The 19,361-nt window shown below is 37.3% G+C and overlaps 1 long non-coding RNA gene across 1 annotated transcript; it reads left to right on the plus strand.

Annotated features, from left to right (window-relative positions):
* The first annotated feature begins 390 nt into the window (after nt 1-390).
* On the plus strand, nt 391-15,647 carry LOC125920034 (uncharacterized). Its single transcript, XR_007456923.1, has 4 exons — nt 391-496; nt 1,707-1,798; nt 11,604-11,648; nt 14,385-15,647. It is a non-coding gene; the product is annotated as an uncharacterized LOC125920034 (long non-coding RNA).
* Nucleotides 15,648-19,361: the final 3,714 nt, after the last annotated feature.

Consider the following 19,361-nt stretch of genomic DNA (forward strand, 5'->3'; position numbering starts at 1 on the left):
GTCAATTGTTCAAAATGCTAGTAATCATTCTCAAATCTCTTTTTGAGACCTTTTTCAAATTAACATCTCCTGAATTTGAGGAGAAAAGCTAAATATGAGAAATACACTTGCACAAAGGCTTTTGACATTCGAGAAAATTATGCAATGATGCACACACACTCTCTCTCTCTGAAATAATGTCTTTTTATTTTAAACCCTAAAGTGCTATGGTTCTACTGTAAGCCTCTGAGCTCCTCTATGGCTGTCTTTCAGTACCTCCCTCAGGCTCGCTGTTTGTTTCAGTTACATCACCACGCGCACGTGTCAGTTTCTCCCTCAGGCTCCCGGTTGATTTCAGTTAAATTACCACGTGCACATGTCAGTTTCTCCCTCAGGCTCGCGTTGGTTTCCGTTACATTACCACCCGCACGTGTCAGTTTCTCCCTCAGCCTCGCTGTTGGCTTCAGTTACATTACCAGGAGCACCTTTGGGTTTCCTATCTGTACCTGCATCCCAGGTTTGCAGCGTATAATTTGTCAACAACTAGTGAAAATGGGTCCTAAACTCAAATTATATTTACGATACTACTACAGCATTGTGTTCCCTTTACACTGGATTGAAATTTTCACCCTTGGTACAAAACCAATAGGGGATGCAATTCTGAGCACTTTATTGTTAGCCAACACTATTATGCATGTGCTCATTTAAAAACACAATCAGTTTCACTTGAGAATTTCCTTGATACAGTTATAAAAATGATAACTGCATTCAATATCAATACTTAAGATCTTTTTAGTATCTGTGTGGTAAATCTGGAGTACCCAAAACAAAAATAGGGGTACCTGGGTGACTCAGTCGCTTAAGTGTCTGACTCTTGACTTCCGCTCTGGTCATGATCTGGTGGTTTGTGGGTTGGAGCCCCGCATTGGGCTCTGTGCTGACAGTGCAGAGCCTGCTGGGATTCTCTCTTTCCCTTCTGTGTCTGCCTCTCCCCTGCTCTCTCTTACACTCTCTCTCTCTACAAATAAATAAAAACAATAAAAACAAAAAGACTTCCACTGTACATCAACATGATAGTTGTCTCCAGGAAAAACACCTTGGCAGCAGCTGGTTGTGCTATAAACTCAACTATTCTTTCTTGTTTTCATGTCACTTGAATTTAATGGAAGGAATGAATAACAAAAATGACTTCAGATTTAAGTATAGGTTTCATTCACTGTCTGAATGTTGGAACATCCCTATGAAAACTTCTGTAAGCTGAAATGGTGTAAAGCAAAGAGCATCCCCTGCCTTCTGAGAGATCACATTATACCACTTCTGTTTTTGTGGAAGTCCTACATCACTACCTGTTTTTGCTAACCAAAAGAAATCCAAGGGGGGGGGGTTCACTTTTACACTGTACTAATGTAAATTTTTCACAAAAACAAAGTCACATAATGCAAACTTTCAGAGAGCAAAGGATACCTCTGGGAAATGTTTGCCCTCAAAATGAATGAAATGAACCTTTCGTATAAAATATGCACACACACACACACACACACACACACACACAAGTGGCTGTTACAAATTATAAAATTTAAGCTTTCAGTCAAAAATTTGCATCTTGGAAAGCTTATGTCCTCTCCCTTGAGTTTGAAAGCTTCCCAAAACTTTTCTAACGAGAGGCATAAGTTGTACCATCAGTGATGTTAACTATGTTTTTGTTTTGTTTTGATTTTATGTTCTAGAATAAACCCCACCAATATTTGGAAAATTGGCATAACTCAGTGAACTAATATTCTGCAAAAGGCCAAGGCACAATGCTTAGAATCATGTATAGGTAAGAGATCCTTTTAAAGTAAAAGGTGACCGATGGCTTTAAATGTAGCAAAGTACTGATATTTTATTGACATACTTTCAGATTCCACATGGCAACTGACCTTCAAGAATCAATCATTTGTTAAGTTTTCAGGAAGGGTCAAACAAGGACCTCTGCAATTATGTGAAAAAGCTATTAAACTACATCTTCCATTTCTAACTAATTATGAGGCCTCGATTCTTCATATATGTCAACCAAAACAACCTCCTGCAAAAGAATTAACAAAGGGCACATCTGAAAATCCTGATGTCTTTCATCCAGGCATTAAACAAATTTGCAAAAAATATAAAATAATGCTGTTGTATTTTTGGTTTGTTCTGAAAAACATAGCTAGTTTTATAACATGTTATGTATATTTACATGTATAGTTTTATCATTGCCATTTTAAGTGAATTAACCAACATTTTAGAAAAAAAATCTCAGCAATTAAATTTTATTATCTAATCCAGTAAATGTTGACAGAATTCAAAAGCCCAAAAAGTATTTTTTGGGTCGACAATAATCTGTTAGAATGTCCTACACTAAACTCTACTGTGTATACTTCATTATGGATTTTATTAAATTTATTTTAACCTACATTTCAAACTGCTAAGTTTATAGTAAAATAATATTCTAGGTCTCTACTGTTGTGGATTTTCTTTTTAATTTGGTGATATCATTAGACCTAATGACTGTGCTCTATCGTATCTTGTCTTCATGAACTTTCACAAAATACTTCTCTTATGTTCTCTAATATGTAATGCAAGAGGGACTAACCAGATAAATTTGTCACTGGTCAACATTTCCTGGTATAATAAGTGTAGGGAATTGTGTAGGTGGAAAAGATGGAAACCCTATGCTTGAAGGCTTCAACTATACTAAGGGACTCAGGTTAATCAGACAGAGGCCAATGCACATGAAAACTGCACCAGCAGAATTTGTCATCAGAGTGATATCAGCAAACATGGAGGAGTAGGCAGCTCTAAGAGGCTGTTTCCTCACAAAAACATTAAAACAAAACAAAACAAAAAAACAACAAGCAAAACTGTCAGAATAAGCTATGTCAGAACACGGGAAAAGAGTCAAAGGTTCACAACAATCTAGCAAATACTGAATCAAGAAAAAGGTAACTTAAAAACAGTAGAAAAATATTGTGGCATTTTTATTTGGCATTACTCCAATCCCCTCCCCGGCTCAGTGGTGATCTTTAACAGTCTGAATACAGAGTATGGGACCCTGGTCTCTGGCTTCTGGAGGAAGCCGAGTAGATCTTTTCTCAAAACTCTTTTGGTCTGTTCTGACCTGCCTGGGGTTACCTAAAGGACTGACTGACCTGGGGTATTTATTTTTCTTACCTGACCCAGAAAACTCAGCACAGAAAATCAGTGGATATTCTCAAAAACATTATAAGGCAAATGAACAAACCCAGCTGCCTGGGAAAAGAGATACACTTAAGGCCTAAAATATAGCATTCAGTCTTGAGAAGGAAAGCTGGGAAGAGCTTTCCTTTGAGAAATTAGGATTCGAAGTGTCTACATATACTGAGAAATTCAGAAAACCACATGCGTGCCCAGAGCAGGATGCATGTTCAAAAAAAGACCTGAGAAGACCCTAAGTTTTTGCCTCCAGCTAAACTCTAGGCTTAATACAAATAGGAAATGAAGGCGAATGCAGAGCTATAAATAAGTACTGAATAATTGCCCCAGATTACAGAACTAATCTGAAAAGAATGGGAGAGTGTATTTGGCTCCTAGCATTCAAGGAATCCTTTGTAAAAACACTAGCTGAACACAAGCTAAAGGAATAGAAACCTCAGAGACCACGTATGATAGAGAATACTGACTTTTCAAAATACATCAGAGAAGTCAATTAAACAACCACAAAAATAGCTACAGAACATAACAAAAATATAACTCTGAAGAGTGGAAAGAATCATATCTCTAGTGTTCCAGGGGTGGCTGGGTGGCTGAGTTGGTTAACCTTCAGACTTCAGTTCAGGTCCTGATCTCACAGGTTGTGGGTCAAGCCCCATGTTGGGCTCTATGCTGACAGCTCAGAGCCTGGAGCCTAGCCTGCTTCAGATTTGTGTCTCCCTCTCTCTTTGCCCTCCCCCACTCATGCTCTGTCTCTCTCTCTCTCAAAAATAAACTTAAAAAAACAGTGCTCCACATTATTGAAAACAAAATGTACAGTTTTTGATACAAAATTTAAATCATGAAAAGAATCAAGATATTATGGTCATCTCACAGAAGAGATTAACAGAAAGTGCCCCCGAGAAGCACAGACAAGTTACTTATTAGACAGGCTTTAAATCAATTATCTTAAAAATACTCACAGAACTAAAGGAAACTATGGACAAAGAGCTAAATGAAACCAAGAGAACAATGTGTGTGTGTGTGTGTGTGTGTGTGTGTGTGTATGTGTGTATATATATATATGAATATCATTAAAGAGAAAGAAATTAAAAAAAATTTTTTTAATGTTTATTTTTGAGGGAGAGAGCATGAGCTGGGGAAGGGCAGAGAGAGAGGGAGACACAGAATCTGAAGCAGGCTCCAGGCTCTGAGCTGTCAGCACGGAGCCCGACATGGGGCTCAAACTCACAAGCCATGAGATCATGACCTGAGCCAAAGTCGGATGCCCAACTGACTGAGCCACCCAGGCGCCCCAAGAGAAAGAACTTTTTAATCCACAGAATTCTAAAGCTGAAATGTACCACAATGGAAATTAAACTTACTAGAGGGTTCAAACAGTAGATATGAGGAAACAAAATAAAGAATCAGTGAACTGGAATTTAGGTTCATTGAAATAATCTAGCCTGAGGAACACAAAGAAGGAAATAGAAAAATAAAACCTAAGAGACATGTGGAATTCCATTAAGCATGTCAACCTATGAGCAAAGGGAGTCCAGAAGGGAGAAGAAAAAAGAACAGAAAGAATACTTGAAGAAATAATGGCCAAATATCTGCCAAACTTGACAAAATACATGCATTGATATGCTCGAAGTTTAAAAAACTCCAAAAAGGATAAACACAGAGAGATCCAGGCTGAGACATATTAGTCAAATTGCCAAAATTAAGGACAAATATACAATCTTGGAAGCAGCAAGAGAGAATCAAATTACATATAGGGGATCTTCAATGGGTTTAACAGCAGATTTCCTATCAAAAACTATGTCACCAGAAAGGAATGAAACAGCATTATGAAAGTGCTGAAAGAAAAAAGCTGTCAACCAAAGATTCTATATCCTACAAAACTATCCTTCAAAATTGTGAGAGAGACTAAAATCTCCCAAGATTAACAAAATCTGAGAGATCATAACAAGTATATTTGGCCTCCAGGAAATGTTAAAGGGATTCCTTTAGGATGAAGTAAAAAAGGACAGCAGTAACTTGAAGTCAGGTTAAAAAATAACTCTAGTAAAGGTAACTACATAGTTAAATATAAAAGCCAAAATTATTGTATGTTTGGTTTGGAATGTCTCTCTATATTTCTTATATTATTTAAAAGACAAATGCATGAATAACTAAAAATCTACGTTAAAGGGTGCACAATTTATAAAAGATGTAATCTGCAACAAAACCAATATAAGGGCGAAGCCATATAAAAGTAGAGTTTATGAAAGCTATTGATGTTGAGTTGGCATCAATTCAAAATAATTCTTAGAAATTTAACATATTTATAGTAATACCCAAGGTAACCATTAGAAAATCTAAAAAAAAAAAAAAAATTCAAAAGAGTAAAGCACAAAAATCAATCAAAGACAAAAGAAGGCAGTATTGGAGGACCTGAGAAACACAAAAGATAAAATACATGGAGAAAATAAATGGTAAAATGGGAGAAGTAATTCCTTTACTGCAATTGCTTTAAATGTAAATGAATTAAATTCTCTACACAAAAGGCAGAGAACAGCAGAATTGAATTAAAAACATTTTTTTATACTTCTTTTAGATCCAAAGACACAAATAGGTTGAGGGTGAATGGATGGATAAAGATATTCCATAGAAACAGTAAATGAAAAAGAACAGAGGTGACCCTGCTATTATCACAAAAAATTAAGTCAAAAATTGTTGAGGCAAATAAAGACGTTATATATTGGAAACTGTTGTACCCAAAAGTTATAACAAGAATTATGATACCTGAACCAAATAACAGAATCACAAATTATACGAATCAAATGTCAGCAGAAATGAATGAAGAAATAGGTCTTCAAAGGTAATTAGAGATTTCAATAGCCCACTTTCAAGAATGTATACAATGTTTAGACTGAAGATTAATAAGAAAATACAGGACTTGAACAACACTATTAATTAGGAGATATTTTATATCTATGTGTGTGTTACATAAATCATATATATATATATATATATATATATATATATACATATATAAACATACATTCTTTCAATACATTATTTTCAAGTACATGGAATATTCTCCAAGATATGCCATATTTTAGACCACAAAACAAGTCTCAATAAGTTTAAAAGTATTGAAATCATTCAAAGTGTCTTCTCGGAGTGCAGTAGAATTAAACTAGAAATCTATAGCAGAAAGAAAACTGGAAAAATAACCTATATAAGGAAATTAACACACTCTTGAGAAGAAATATTTAAGGAAGAAATCACAAGGGAAATTAGGAAATACTTTGGAACAAATGAAAATGAGAATGCAATATACCAATACTTAATGGGATGCAGTGAAAACACTTCTCAAAAGGATATCTATAGCTATAAACATCTCCATTAAAAGAGAAATTTAAATCAGTGACCTAACTTTACACATAAAGAAGTGGCAAAAAAAAAAAAAACCCACAAAAACAAAAAACAAAACGCGAAACAATGGAGAGAACCAACAAAATAAAAAAAGATGAACAAAACTGACAAACATTTGTATGACAAAGAAAAAAATAACATGCAAATAATGTCAGATAGGAAACTGGGAGCATTACTACCAATTTTACAAAAATGAAAAGGACTGTGACAGAATACAGTGAACAATTGATTGTATGCCAACAGATAACCTGATAAAATGAGCACATTACTAGAAACACACAAACTACCAGACTGACTCAAAAGGAAATAGAAACTCTGTATGGATTTAAAACAAGTAAAGAAATTGAATCAGCAATGAAAAACTTCCCAATAATATACGGGAGCAGATGGGTTCACTTGTGAATTCTACCAAACATTTAAAAAATTAACATCAATGCTTCTCAAACTCTTCCAAAAGAGTTTCTCTTCTCTTTCTTCCAGAAGAGGAGAGAACACTTATTGATTCACTCTATAAAGTTAGAATTATCATGATCCAAATCCAGTTTGGTAGTTCCTCCCTCGAATCATTAAACAGAGAATTACCATATGATCCTGTAATTCTATTCTTAGTTATATACCCCTAAAAATGGAAAAATAGGACTCAAAAAATACATGTACACATGCGTTGATGGCTGCACTATTCCCAGTAGCCAAAAGGCGAAAATAACCCAAATGTCCATCAGTGGACACACGGATGAACAAATTGTGGTTCACACGTGCAATGAAATACTATTCAGCCATAAAAAAGAATGAATTACTAATATCTGACAATGTGGGTGAAACATTGTTAAGTCAAAACATCACATTATTTTTTGGTCACTCTTACATGAAATGTTCACAATAGGTAAATCTGTAGAGACCAAGAGCAAATTGGTGACTGCCAGGAGATAGAAGAGGAAAATGGGGAGTAACTGCTTAGCAGGCATAAGGTTTCCTTTTGGGCTGATACAAATATTTTGCACTTTGATAGAAGCAGTGGTTGCACACACTGTGAATGTATTAAATGCCTTTCACAGTAAATGGATCATTCACTTTATTATTTTTTTTAATGTTTGTTTATTTTGAGAGAGAAAGAGTGAGCGGGGGTGGGCCAGAGAGAGAAGGAGAGAGAGAGATTCCCAAAAGGCTCCATGCTGTCAGTGCAGGGCCCAACGCGGGGCTTGATCCCACGAACTGTGAGATCATTACCTGACCCGAAACCAAGAGTCAGACACCAACTGAGCCACCCAGGTGACCTGGATTGTTCACTTTAAAATTGATAGTTTCAAACGTGAATTTCATTTTTTTTCTCAGCAGGCTCCATGCCCAACATGTGGCTTGAACTCACAATCCTGAGATCAAGAATCACACATTCTGTTGACTGAGTCAGCCAGGCGCCCCAAGAATTACATTGTAATAAAATGAAAATTGTTCTTAACACCGGGCTTTAGGTCAGAGAATAAAGATAATGAATGTGATTGGGAGAGAAAAGGTAATTGGAGCAACTAGAATTCCTAAATGTTGAATCATAACCTGCGTAAGAAAGTATTCTTACTGGCCTTGTTCCCCTAAGGTAACATAATTACAGATGATGTCCCAGCAGAAGCAAGGTGAGCTGTGAATCTAGGATCACAGATCTCCGATGCCATATGCAAAGTGCAAACTGTAATGCACAGATTTAAGGAAGAGTCTTCCGTATAAATAACGATGTTTCCCAAGTCTTATTTTAAGGATTCCAGTTTTTCTAGAGTTTATTCAACTAGACCTTACACTTATTAGCAGAACAAGCTTAGAACAAGAGAAATATTGGTGAAAAGAGGCCAAAGCAATGAATATTCACTGAAATTGTTCCAACTAAATTTTCATTTTTATGAACAAAGGCATAAATTGGGATATTATTTAGTTTAAAAGGCTATTTAGTTAAGGTTTTCATTTGTCTGTTTGTTTTGTTCATTTGTTTTGACAGAGTCTCCTCTTACACGTAGTGAGTGAACTCTAGGATGGGAGATCTTAAGTTACTGTTCAAACACAAAGAACTGGACGATAAAGTGCCTGGCAAATAACTGCATATTAAAATACTCACTTCTACAAACACAGGGGGCAAATGTATGCTGAACTCTTTCTTCTTTTTTCCCCCCAGTTGGATAAGCAGTTGAATGCAACTCCGTCTTTTAAAGAAACTTTGCTTCTGAAGGATCAGGCTGCCTTGCTTCCCCCCCCCCCCCCCATTTTTAGAGGCCAGGCTATCCTATTTCTAAAATTTATATTTCAAAGAAAAAATATAACAAAATATTTACGGTCATACAGTGACATATAAATAATTGTTATACAATGTGGTTTAGAAAAGAAAGTGGGCATTTATATTTTATCATGGATATTTGAGGTTCTAATAAAATACAACAGCTGAAAATAATTCATACAGAATTGATGTGCATAATTATCTTTTTCTTTTCTTTTTAAAGGAATCTATCAGGGTTTTTTTTTTTTTTAATGTTTTTAGTTTTGAGAGAGAGAGAGAAACAAAGTGCAAATGGGGCAGGCGCAGAGAGAGACACAGAATCCAAAGCAGGCTCCAGGCTCTGAGCTGTCAGCACAGAGCCCGATGCGGGGCTCGAACCCACAAACTGTGAGATCATGACCTGAGCCGAAGTCGGACGCTCAACCGACCAAGCCACCCAGGCGCCCCGAGAGCTGTTACTGTTAATCACATTTTGTACATGGGAAAATAAGTCCAATATGTTTAAGGGCTTGTAAATAACACAACTGGGGCAAGAACTGAAGTGTAAATACATAATATTCAACAACAGGCTGTAACTTCATTCTAGAAGTTGATTTTTGGACTAGTTCAATCCTACCCCCAGAAAATGACTATTTTTTATCATCTGGAGCAATATATGGGTGTCTGGTCTTTGAGGAAGCTAGGCGGGCCGGTTGTAGTAGCATACCAAATGGATTTGCTCCTGGAAGACATTTTGGGGAGTTTTAGAAGTCAGCAGCCTGTCTCTGTCTTCCAATATCAGCACCTGCTAAAGAGCAGTAAAACTTCTGGGTACTGAAATAATCCCCAAAGAGGAATTGAGCCTTCTGATAATTTATATATTAGTGTTAAGCTCTTTAATGTAAAGGACACAATTTAAAGATCACTGCAAGGGCAATTTGGCAATGTTCTTTAGACAAGGGGAAACTGGGGATATAAAACTACAAGGAAAGAAAGGAACAGAAGAAAGAAGCACTTAGGGGCTTAGCTCATTTTCTTTTCATCAAACCCTCGTTGTCTCTCAAGTCCTCCCTCACCGCCATCATTATAGTTGAGGTATCACCTACATATGGGAACCTCCAGGCTCCACTCCCTCATCTTCGGCCCACAATAGAAGTCAAATGTCCCCCGCATTTATTAACTGACAAACATAAGTCTCTAAGTAGTGATGGAGACCAAAAATCTCCTTGGCATTCTCAACGTATGTTTTACATTTCAGTTTCCCAAAAATACCTTACATGATATTTGAGCCACAAAATTACTGTGCCATTTGCAAAATGTCTGGTTACGCATTTTTTTTATTCCAACCGGTGCTAACGTGTCTTAAGATACCACATATGGCTATCCTCTTAAGGCATTTGAATGTGAAATTATCATCCACAATACCATCATAAGAGAGGAATAAAGACAGATTACCTGGGGTTAAGAGGATGATTGACATACTGATGAGTGAGCATGCAACTAAAATCACCAGCAGGGCAATAGCAACTCCCTTCCAGTTTCTCTGTGGAGGGCTGTTACTTCCCAGTTCCTACCGAGATAGAAAAAATTAAAAAAGTTTCATAATTATACATGCTCCAAAAGAAATGTATTCATAAAGGAATGAATGATTCACTGCATGGCACAATCACAGTTTGAAAGCTTATTAGCCTTTTCCTCTTCAGTAGCTCATTTATATATTATAAATGGCTATCTTTGGGCGGGAGGGGGGGGGGGGCGGAATCTTATTTCTCTAAGAGCTAAACCAACAGAGCCTGAGGCCCGCTGTCCAAAATGTAGATGGCGTTAAAATGCATCGACTATAAACCCTAGGACAATAGCCAAAGTACTCTGCAAAATAATTATGGAAATAAAGCACACCCACTTACGTTTTTTTTCTTACTACAATGGAACCTACAATAAAGATTTAGATACAAATATTTCCCAAGCACTGTGGACTACTTTTCTCACTGGATAGTGGGGGGAAAAGAGTAGAGATGCGAAATCATTCAAAATGCCCCATGCTGCAGAGCAGGGCACATCTGTCAACACAGCAGGTCTTTTTTAAACGGCTCCCCCACCACTCATAAAAGTTAACAGGATGCAGTAACTAAATTAAATGAGTGCTTCGATATCAATGGTTGACAGCATCCTCTCCCTAGGCAGCAGGCCTAATATTGGCAAGGAGGGAAGATGGATGTGGAAGGTATAAACTTGAGCATCTCTCACAATACATTGAATAAAGCTTTTCATTTTTCAGATGATGTGTGTTCTACCCTGTTGACTAGAAATATGTGAGCATAACTCACCAAAGCAAAGCAAACACCACACTGGCTTGAAATGAACGCCAGGTTTTCTTTGCAATGAAGTTTATAAAACACTGAGTCTCTCATTTCTTTCTTCCTATGCCATCTCCCAGCTTCCCTTCCTCCTTCCCAACCAAGACTTCTTTATTGAAAACTCAGTAAGTTTTTTTTTTTAAGACAAATGAAACAAAATGTAAAGGTATCCAGTTCACTAGGTGTGCACAGATCACTCAACAAGCTTCAGAGCAGCTCTGCTTTAAACAAAGATAAATAGGATAGCAAACGGTTAGTAAATTATAAACGGGTTCCTGTGACTCACAGATTAAAACATTGAGCACATTTTCATATAGTGATATTGGCTTCCAATTCTGCCATAAATACTTTGGATTTATATAAATGTAAGAAGAGAACATGTGTGAAAGGTATTTTGTTCTTGTTTTTCCCTTTCTCAGATCAACTGCTTTGTCTTTCAGTCTGATGAACCAAATCCAGCAGAGGTCAGTTCTATTATTTATTTATTTATTTATTTATTTATTTATTATTTATTTATTTATTATTTATTTATTTTTGAGGGGAGAGAAAGAGAGAGAGAGAACGAATGAGCAGGGGAGGGGCAGTGAGAGAGAGAAACAGAGAATCCAAAGCAGGCTCCACACTGTCAGCTCTAACCCATGAACCCTGAGATTATGACCTGAACCAAAGTCGGACACTCAACCAGGTGCTCTATTTTTTAATGACTCACTCTATACCTCTTTTCTATGCTTCTTAATGCTTGTTATCCCACACCCCTATCTCTCTTGCATTTTGGTTAGAATCTCCATTCATATTTGACCTGTGCAAGTCCACTTATACACAGACTTTTTTTTTTTTATTTTTTTTATTTTTTTTTTAATATATGAAATTTACTGTCAAATTGGTTTCCATACAACACCCAGTGCTCATCCCAAAAGGTGCCCTCCTCAATACCCATCACCCACCCTGCCCTCCCTCCCACCCCCCATCAACCCTCAATTTGTTCTCAGTTTTTAACAGTCTCTTATGCTTTGGCTCTCTCCCACTCTAACCTCTTTTTTTTTTTTTTTCCCTTCCCCTCCCCCATGGGTTTCTGTTATGTTTCTCAGGATCCACATAAGAGTGAAACCATATGGTATCTGTCTTTCTCTACACAGACTTTTTTTAGTTTAGTAATGTAAATGCATTTTTTTCTCCCTTATGATTTTCTTAATAACTTTTTATTTTTGCAAGCCTACTTTATTGTTAAGAAGTGGGTGTATAAATAAATAAACATTAAAACATTTTTAAATATACCATTTTTAAAATGGTAAAACACATTTGAGTAAAAGTAAAAATTTTTTTTCTGTTCATAAAGTGATTCACATAAGAATGTGTGGCTCCTTTAAGATGACTCATCAATGCCCAAGGCATCTACTAGTCTGTTTAGGAACTGCAGACGTAATGAGCTCCTAATATAATTCTCCCCTTTCCATCCACCTTAGATTCTCTTACCGAGGCAATATTTATAAAACATGGTTTTACTTCTGCCACTTTATTACACAAAGTCCTTTAGTGTCCTAGTACTATCCAAATAATCAAAATGCAAATCAAAATTGAGCATAACACTTGTCTCTTGCCAAGCTCCAGTTTCCTCATCCAGCTTGATCCCTTTTGAGAAAGAACACAACCCATACTGCTCTGATAACCATTCGGCACAGACGCATCATATGCTTCAACCTTCACACCACCTTCCATCCTGATTCTTTCCCGTCCAATCCCTTTCGCATGCCTCCGCTTATAGGCACTGTCCATCATTCGACATCCAGCTCTAATGTCTCTTCTTTTGGGAATTTCACCTAATTATGCAAGCCAAATATGATTTCCCTCCCTCTGGAAAAAAAATGCCTAAAATACATTGTACTAATAGGCTGAATCCACCTCTACCACTGAGTAGCTGTGAGATTGCAAAGATGCATCTTTCTGAGCCTTTTTTTGTTTTCTCTGAACAAATGGAGTAATGATGTAATTTTTAAATGTAAGAATTAAAACCAATTCTTCCAACAAAACTCTTACTGACAATAAAATTCACATGAAATGAACTACTTGGAATGTTCCTCCTCAACACACTTAACCTAGGTCACTCTGTCTCTACCTTCAAGTCTCATCTCAAATGATCCTTCCTGACCACTCACTCAAATAACATTACATATCCCTTCTATCCATTCCCTCCCCTTTCTTTTTCTTCACAGCACTATCATTTTAGGTATATCACAAGTCGTATTTAATCATCTATCTATAGTAATATATCAAGCTATTTAAGAATATATAATGTGTTTAAATGTTTATTCTATCCTTCTCAGCCCTCCAGAATAGAAACATCATGGTGTCATTAATATAGTACATCTTGTTCTTTGCCATATCCCTAGCATTGTGAAAAGTGTTTGGCACACACTAGGTATGCCATAGATAATTCTAAAACAAACGAATGAATGATAGCAGCTATGATAAAGATAATGATGATGGTAGTGGTGGTGGTTCTGATGATAATGCTTAAAGCCGTATGTAAAAAGCCATCGTATCCCTGCCAAAGCTACTATCTGCTTAAAGGATGACATCTTAGACAACTTCAGATTTCTCAAGCCCCTGACTAATGTCTGGTTCTCTTAACAGATGCTTAGAAAATAATTGCCCAATTAATTAAGTGGTATAAATGGAAACCCAAAGGGGGATAGAGATACAGTGTCATTAGGTAAATATACATTAATAGCAAACTTTTAAAATGTAGCTACTTGCTAAAGATTAATTTGACTGAGATTACTTTTAACCTCATTTATCTGACGTTAGCTTTCTAAAATGCAGTTGCCAACCTTCAAGTTAACTTCTTCAGCAAACTTAATCATTTCTATTGCCATGGGAAGTGGTCCTCACTGGCTTTGCTTTTCAGTGACTTTCTACAAGCCGACACCTGAAACCAATTAAGTGTACTTGCCAGGCCCACAGAACAGGTATGGTGCCGTGTAGCCACCTGAGAAAACATGTTAAGGAGTTGGCAATGAGGTCATCTGGATGCTCTGGAGGCAGAACAGAGTCCGTGTTGGAAATCATATTCACAGAATAGGTTTGAGGGTACCTTCAAAGATATAAGGACAAACATGTAATAATCCATATAGGAGCTGCTTTTGTAAATTAGTTCTCCAGGGGACAGATGCATCAGTTGAAACATTTTTGTCCAATTGCAGATAATATTCAGTGCTGTGACTGTCAAGAGACAAGTTGGTACTAGAAAGGACCTGGATCTGTAACCTAGTTATTCACGTTATATCGACAGCCTATCTACTCATCACCTTCCAGAGAACAGTTGAGCTTATACGACAAGGTTGTCCACTAAATGCTTGGTTGACCTAAATCAAAATGCATATTTGTTCAAGTGCAGAGAAAAAAGTGCTGGAAATCATACATGAAAAAACATACAAAATTTACATGTCATTTCATTTGCAAAATAAGGGGGGAAAGCCAAAGTGATCCTATCTTCTGGAAAAAGTAAAGAATAAGAAAAATTTGAAGGCTTTTTTAAACTTATACTAGTCCACTTGTCCTTTCCCTTAGACAACTACAACATATTCATTGCCATAAGCACCATGAGAAGAAATATGATTCCTTCAGATGATAGCTCAAAAAGTGATAACATTTAGAGAAAGATTCAAAGGGAGAATCAGAATATTGAATTATGTCTGTAGATTAGATGTCGGTGTGTTTTAATACAGATAGATTTTCTTCTACCACATGTCTACTTTCTGAGAACCACAGGGAAGATTCTTTAAAATATCTTTATTGCTATTTGAAAAGGAGAACTTCGATTTTCAGCCTTAGAGTATTAGTATTAAATACAGTGATTCTTAGCTTGGTTCTCAGTACAACCATACTAACCACCCAAAAACTCCACTCTTCACTTTTATTTTATCCCCTATATATACTTCTTTTATTGCTTCAAAACTCTGCTGCACTGAAGTCTTCACAAAATCAAAGTGTTAATGTTTTCTGACATTAGGGCAGAATAGGCACAATAGGGCTTCCTTCCCCCCATTCCTGTAGTCTTAGAGTGCTACACTATTAGGAAACAGAATGACCCTTTTCAGGTCCTGGACGTAGTCATTTTTGTTTAACCAGACTCCCATTCTTTCTCTTATACAAGTTCTGATGGAAGTGAACATTAAGATATACAGCTGGTTCCAACTGAGAGAATATGCAGGTTTGAGAACTTCTGTTCACGTCACTCCAAGAGTGAATCAAGCATCATGAAATTTTCTCCCAAAATGTCAATCTGTGTAGGGTCAGTAATCTCTACTTCCTCAGATCACAAAAGACATCAAAATACTTTGAGAAATCTAACCTTCTTAACATTCTGTTTCTCCTTTCTTCCTTTAATCCTAAATGTCTGAGTCTTCTTACCTGCAAATGGTCTGGCTCATTTCTAACTCCTTGTCATGCAACCAAAACATGACCCGAGGGGGGTATCCGAGGGGGGGGGTTCCGGGGGGGGGGGGAGAGGGGGGGGGCGGGGGGGGTAGTGGGGAGGGATAAAGGATTAGTATCCATACTCTATAAAGAATTTACCAAACTCAACACCTGAAAAACAAATAATCCAGGGAGGAAATGGGCAGAAGACATGAATAGACACTTTTCCAAAGAAGACATCCAGATGGCCAACAGGCACATGAAAGGATGTTCAACGTCGCTCATCATCAGGGAAATACAAATCAAAACCACATTGAGATACCACCTCACACCGGTCAGAGTAGATAAAATTAACAACTCAGGAAACAACAGATGTTGGTGAGGATGTGCAGAAATGGGAACTCTCTTGCACTGTCGGTGGGAATGCACGGTTGGTGCAGCTGCTCTGGAAAACAGTGTGGAGGTTCCTCAAAAAATTAAAAATAGAATTACCCTACAACCCAGGAATTGCACTACTAGGCATTTATCCAAGGGATACAGGAGTGCTGATTCATAGGGGCACATGTACCCCAATGTGTATAGCAGCACTATCAACAATTGCCATATTATGGAAAGAGCCCAAATGTCCATCAACTGATGAATGGGTAAAGAAGATGTGGTTTATATATACAATGGATATTTTTTATAAAAATCTGTTCTTTTAAAAAGTCTCTATGATTTCGCTTTTAAATGTTTATTTACTTATTTTTAAAATTTATTTTGAGAGAGAGCACGCACAAGTGGGGGAGGGGCAGAGGGAGAGGGGGAGAGAGAGAATCCCAAGCAGGGATTTGTCACCACAAACTCCAACATGGGGCTTGATCCCACAAACCATGAGAATGTGACCTGAGCCGAAATCAAGAGTTAGACGTTTAACCAACTGAGCCACCCAAGCACCCTGATATGCTGATTATTTTTTAAAAACTAGGGGAGGCAAACAAGGGATGGACTAAATGAGGGATGGGTATTAAGGAGGGCACTTGTGATGAGCACTGGGTGTTGTATGTAACTGATGAATCACTAAATTCTACTCCTGAAACCAATATTGCACTGTGTGTTAACCAGAATTTAAATGAAAACTTGACACACACGCGCGCGCGCACACACACACACACACACACACACACACACAAAAAATAAATAAATAAATAAATAAATAAATAAATAAATAAATAAATAAAATTGACACAGGTAAAGACAAAGGTATATAGAATACTTCTGGCAACCGAGAAACAATTACTGTTAATATTTGATTTACATGTATCTGTATCCGTTAATATATTTCCCTAGGTAATTTCATTCAAGTCCACAGTTTCAACTGTCCACTATCCACAGTTGACTCACAAATCTACATCTCTAGTCCAATAATTACCATCAAGTTCCAGATCTATATATCCATCTGCTTTGGTTTCAACATTTGCATGTTTCAAAAGCACTCAGCAAGATGAAAATCAAGTGCCTGGTCACTGCCCTCACTTGGTCCTTGTTCAGTGTCACCCATCTTAGGGAAGGGTCTCTCCTTCCATACAGTTCATCAGTCAAAATCTGAGGCCTCTGGCTTTTTTGAAGTTTATTTATTTTGAGAGAAAGAGAGAGGGTGTGTGAAAAGGGAGAGTGAGGGAGAGAGAGCGGCAGAGAGAGAATCCCAGGCAGGCTCTCTGACCAGCTGACTCTTCATTTATTCTGTAAATGCTAAACAATGTTAGATAAGAATGCTAAGATTAAGCATGGGCACGTTACTTACTTAATCTAGATGCAAGCTAGGTTCAAAGAATTAGGTGACATGAATGAACCAGGTTGAGGGTGGTATCTCTCTAACAGTCTTCAAATCTGTGATTGTAAGATTTGTAAAACGAGAAAGAGAACATGACTGAACAAATATGATTATGGGAAAATTTTCCAACTACTAAGAAGTGTTTTGCTGACTATTCCAGACTTTTCAAAGTGCTGTAACTTCAACATTGGAAACCTCCTTTTGGGGTGCATAATAAACGTTCTGCTGTGTGTAATTTTAACTAGACTGGAGGATGCTTACACTTTCCAGATACCAGCTGTTGAAGCAGCAACTTTCAAATGAGTTTGCAGTACTGATTGAGCTTCCTACCTGAAGCAAGCAAAAACAAAACAGACAAATTACAATTTTAACATGATTTTCAAGACACAGAACTTCAGACAATGAAGGACAATGATCCCTGAAAACAAAACACGTTAGCCTAACACATGCCGAAGCTCACTGCCTTGAGAGAGTTTTCAGGCTACGACACAGGAGACATAAATTATTTAGATAGACTCCACCAGACTCCTTGAGTCGAGGTGACAAAACTGAGAGTCTGGTGAATTCAAGGCAGATAGAGATGACAGGTCAGTGTACAGGAGGGGAGAAAGCAGAACACAGAAAGAACCCTGGACATCTGCAGAGGGTCCCCTTTGGCTATTCAGCAGAGTAACAACCAATGCATACATGGAAAGAAGTCATCAAGGGAAAAAAATCTGAAAAGAGTAGAGGAAACACTGCCTGGTGCTCCCACAGCACGAGGGACAGTATCTATTCACATTAGCTAGGATAGAAAAACTCATAATTTGCCTTAGGCTGATCACCACTCTGGATTCATCCAATAATTCGTAAGAGCAAGATTAAAGGATCCAACTGTTTGTAAGTAACTTAACTATATCTCCAAACAAAGCATGAAAAGATAACTAGAGGCATAGAAGCTATTGTTTTAAAAACCAAATAGCACTTACAGAGATATAAATTATGTTAGACATGAACAATACTATGGACAGGAATAAACACATATTAGACATCACAAAACAAAAGACTGAAGTTTAACATTGGAAACCTGGGAGAAAACTTCAAGGGGGGAAATAACACAATTGCCCAAAGAGGCAGGGGAGAGGGACAGGAAAAAAAAATGGCCAAAATCTTCCTAAACTTAATGAAAACTATAATCCCACCGACCCAGGAAGGATCTGTCTAGGAAAGAAGAAATGGAAGTAAACTATTGTAATTTTCCTAAACTATATACGATGTGGTATAACACTAATGGAAGCTAGACTGTGATGTTCAACCCACAGACTATAAACCCTAAACCAACCACTACAATAGCAAAACTGACTACAGCAGAGGGGGAAAACACTAACCTGATTACATAATCTTTGAATGGATCAAGTTCCACAGCTTATAAAACAAGGCTGTAGAAGGTAAAGACTAACAAACATGTTGGCCTTTCTCTCCATGATACAATGGATTCTCAGATCAACAGCTGGACCTTTCCAAAATTTGCCCTGAAAATTTTAGAATCTTAATCTGCAGTCGTTTTCTCTGCTGTGATCCCTGCCCACCCAATAGCAAAACTATGTTGCTTCCTTAGACCTTGATCTTAGTGTTTAGCACTCTAAATTTGTCTTTCTTCCTTACACAGCCATAACTGGGATTTATAGATTTATAGCACTTTACCAACTGCAAAGCTCTGAGGACAGCTTTTCTGATCTGCTTTTACCACAAAGCCTTAATCTCTTCATCAGAGTACCTGCTAAAGCAGCCTAATGTAAACAGTACGGACATGAAATGATTGAGGAACTTTGGTTTATCAAGACTCCATTATTCCCATGTCAGTGGCTTTCCCTTGCCTCTGATGGTCATGTAAAGGATTTATTACTCAATCTAGGAGGTGGTGTTTGTACTGTAGTCTGTGAGCATTGTCCACTGAGTAGTATAGAGA

Source organism: Panthera uncia, chromosome B4 (assembly GCF_023721935.1).
Source record: "Panthera uncia isolate 11264 chromosome B4, Puncia_PCG_1.0, whole genome shotgun sequence".
In the NCBI taxonomy this organism is placed as follows: Eukaryota; Metazoa; Chordata; class Mammalia; order Carnivora; family Felidae; genus Panthera; species Panthera uncia.